This window comes from Balaenoptera acutorostrata, chromosome 4 (assembly GCF_949987535.1).
Source record: "Balaenoptera acutorostrata chromosome 4, mBalAcu1.1, whole genome shotgun sequence".
Classification (NCBI taxonomy): Eukaryota; Metazoa; Chordata; class Mammalia; order Artiodactyla; family Balaenopteridae; genus Balaenoptera; species Balaenoptera acutorostrata.
The window spans coordinates 131,957,101-131,961,235 of NC_080067.1; the positions used below are offsets into that span (position 1 = coordinate 131,957,101).

The window sequence follows — 4,135 nt, forward strand, 5'->3', positions numbered from 1 at the left end:
CAGCTAGCATACCAGACTGTATTTCTATGTATTAACATTAACATTTTATTTCAGCTGTAAAAACAAAATAAATGACTATTAATAAATTAAACAATTCCAAATGAAATCAATTTGTTTTGCATAGAGCTTCTTTGAATAAAACTGATGTCCGAGTTTCTGCTGGAAACTTACTATCCTATAGAACTTCTGATGTGTGTACACAAAAACATTGTATATATTTTCAAATATTTTTTTTTCCAGTACCTTCTCTGGCACAAATAATTTTGAAGAGTGAGGGGATTTTATTCTTGGTAAATATTGTCTATCCAATGGGAAATAAAGAGTAACAATTACTTCTGGATTGTCATTAATAATCTGAATTGCTTAAATTTATTATAACACCTCAACCTTAAAAAAATAAAGGTAATATCTCATGAAGGATGCTGTAACATGTATTTTTGTCTTCTAAGATTTCTAAACATTCTTGGTTTCATCAGTTTACTTCAAAATATAGATGTTTCAGAGTTCAGAGGACTGACTCAAGATTCATGTTTCTATATGTCTATGCTAAAAAAGGATTTGGAGACTAACATATATGGAATGGTAGAATAAGAAACTCCAGAAATCCACTCCTCCAGAAAAAGCAATGTAAACATTGACAAAAACTTCAAAACCAATATTCTCAGAACTCTAGAAATTAACCAAAGCTTGCAACCTTCCAAGGACTATTTATTTAAGGAAAAACTGGTTGAATATCAGTAAGAACAGTGAGGTTTGTTGTATTTTAAGTTTCCCTTATTCTCATCCATGCTCCAAAATTTCCTCTCTCCAATAGATTCTCAAACACAGTAGCTATAAAAAACAGCATCCCAGAAGCAACTTGAAGAGCAAGTTTGGACCTCACCAAAAAGCCTAGACTACTGCCACTATTTGTCCTGTTTGGCAGCTCTCCACAGACCAGCACTTGCTTTTATTTTTGTTTTGTTTTGTTTTTCCCTGGCACAGAGCTCATGTAATACAAAGTCTGACTCCATTTTTATGCTTGACCACTGACAGCTTTTATAGCTTACCTCTACCTCTTTCCCTCTGGCCCACATGTGTGAATGCTGATAAGAGAGCCCAAGAGCTCCCTCCTTTGGTGCTGGTGAGAGTTTAAACCATGCAAAGCCCTATCCACATGTGAGCACCCGTCCCGTTACAACAGCAAACCCCCCAAATCTGTCTACTATTATTTTTTTATCAAGCCATTTTGGACCAAGTTAAGAGGACAGTCCTGTTGTCCTCATAAAGCCTCATTATATAAAAATAATAAATCTTTCATATCCCCTTGGAGTGTGTTTGTGGCATCATCAGTCTTGAGACCTGAAACAAATTTTGGGTAAGGGAGTCCATACTACCTCTGCAGGAGGGACTAAATAATTGGTGCCCTGAGCAGGATGTCCAACTTAAGACCACTACCAAGGTCTTTCTTCTCTTGCTTTGGTTTGCTAACTGGCTCTACTGTCTGCTGGTGAGCATGAACTTTGAGCTGCTTCTTACTGGGTAGCTAGCACTTTAAGCTGTGATACTTTGTGCATATTTGCTGAGTTTTACCAGGACTCTGTTATAGATTTAAGTGACCTAAGTCAGAAGTTTTGGTAAATGACATTTAGGGACAGGAGTATAGGACTAGAGGCTCCTCAAAGTGGCCCTGGGTCTTCTGTTTCAGCCCAGATTTTTCTGTATATCTTAGAATGAATCATGTCTCAATTCCAACATAATCCATGAAGGATGTTAAATGCAAGGGAAATAATTATGCCCTATGTGATATGTGGGCTCACTGGATGGTCACAAATGTGGAAGGAGGACGGTCAATATTTGAAGAGATATAATTATTTAAAAATTTGAGACTGCAAGTGGCTGTGCGCTGAGGGACCCGGGCTGCCATGGTCTCAGCCGAAGATGAATTGAATCTTCTAGTTATCGTAGTTGATACCAGCCTAATTTGGTGGGGAAAGCAAGCATTAAAGTAATCTCAGTTTCCTTTATCAAAATGCATAAATGCAGTGATGGTGCTAGGAAATTCTCATTTATTCATGAATCGTTCCAACAAACTTGCTGTGATAGCAAGTCACATTCAAGAAACTCAATTCTTATATCCCGGAAAGAATGGCAGACTTGGAGACTTCTTTGGAGACTCTGGCAACCCTTCTTCTGAATTTAATCCCTCAGGAAGTGAAGATGGAAAATATGAGTTGTTAACAGCAGCAAATGAAATTACTGTTGAAGAGATCAAAGATCTAATGACCAAGAGTGACATAGAGGGTCAACATATAGAAACTCTGCTGGCAGGATCCCTCGCCAAAGTTCTTTGCTACATTCATAGAATGAACAAGGAGGTTAAAGATAATCAGGAAGTGAAATCGGATATTGGGTGATTAAGGCTGCGGAAGACAGTGTGTTGCAATATATGAACTTCATGAATGTCAACTTCGCAGCACAGAAGCAGAATATTTTGATTGGTGCCTGCGTGTTAGACTCTGATTCAGGACTCCTCCAAAAGACTTGTGACATCACAGGGAGACTGTACCCTCCCTTCTGCAGTATATATTGTGGGCTTTTCTTCCTGATCAAGATCAGAGATCTCGGTTAATCCTCCCTCCCACCCCCAATTCTTTTTGACTACTGGGCCGCTTGCATCTGTCATCGAAATCTCATTGAAATAGGCTACATCTGTTCTGTGTGCTTGTCAGTATCCTGCAATTTCAGCCCTTTCTGCACTACATGCAAGACAGCCTTTAAGATTTCTCTACCTCCAGTACTGAAGGCCAAGAAAATGAAACTAAAAATGTCTGCATGATAGTAAAAATTGTTTCCCCATCACTTAGAGCTATTAATAGAAATTATATGGCAGAATCTTTGTTAGGAAGGCTCTGAAAAAAAGAGATATGTGTAAGATAATTTTTAATGAACTTTCTTACAGGAAATATTGTAAAACATCATCCTCATCCTGTGTTTCTGGGGGGCTGATTTATTTGAGGGAGTCATTCTATGCAATATACCCTAAAAATTTTTCTGACTGTTTTTTGTCCAGAAATGGGGGAAGAAAGCACAAATTGTGACTTTTTTTAATGAGATGATCGTTTGTCAAAGACAGACTGTGCTGACTGATTAGAGGTGTCAGAACCTACCCATCTAGGTTCTTACTATGAAATGTACAACATGAAATTTGAATGCAGTTTTGGAAAATAACTATTTATGGAGTAATGGCATTAATCAAGATAGAACATCTTACTTGAATCAACACTTAACTTTGACAGTAGTCAAGTAAATAAAATCCTTATTTTCTAGATTGAGATTTAGCTCCAGATATCAGCAGATATTTATTCTTTTGTCTGACATCAGTACATGTTTAGACAGAGTCATCCAAATGATAGTTTGTCACTGAATATCTCTAAAATCTGATTTTAAATGAATAAGGAGAGTGAGTGCAGTAGTCTGGTAGCAACTTTTTCTTTAGAAACAGTTGTGTGAAGAGCTTATTTGTGAAAGCCAATATCTGGGTTCTGAGGGGGAATTTCTTGGGGAGAATGGCTTCTTTACATTTAAGTGTTGCCCCCTCGTAGAATTCATCCCTTTTTTAATGAGGAGGAGAAAAGCATTAATACTGAAGAACTGTTCTCTAGAAGCTTTGAACTTAATACTGCAAACTTCTATAAGTTCAAAAGAAAAATTATTTGTAATTTCAACAATAAAAAACATTTTTCTATGTAACCTTGAAGTTATTAAAAGTCCTTTTAAATTCCAGCATAGTGTAGAAAGGATTTTCAGGAATGGGGGCTGGTTTGATTTGTTTTTTAAAAGTATATTGACAAAAATCTATTTGTGTATACAACCTTGTATATAAACAAGATTTTAATTTTCTCTTGATACCATCTCAGAAACTGAGTTTCATTTAAGTAATTTGGTGTTTCTTTAGATTATTTCAGGTAGATTTTGTGTTCTGGATTTATGATTTTGTTAACAAATACCCAAAGATTTTGGTGATCACTTTCCAAGTATTTGTTAATCCTTGAGTTTAAGAATCTGTCTTTTAAAAATAATATTCGATATTTCACAGCCTAACTAATTGTAATGGAGATCACTATTTTAAGTCTAGGAAATAAAGCATCATATA

The 4,135-nt window shown here is 36.2% G+C and overlaps 1 pseudogene; it reads left to right on the top strand.

Annotated features, from left to right (window-relative positions):
* The first annotated feature begins 1,904 nt into the window (after positions 1-1,904).
* Positions 1,905-2,818, top strand: LOC103003131 (general transcription factor IIH subunit 3-like; annotated as a pseudogene).
* The last annotated feature ends 1,317 nt before the right edge of the window (positions 2,819-4,135 follow it).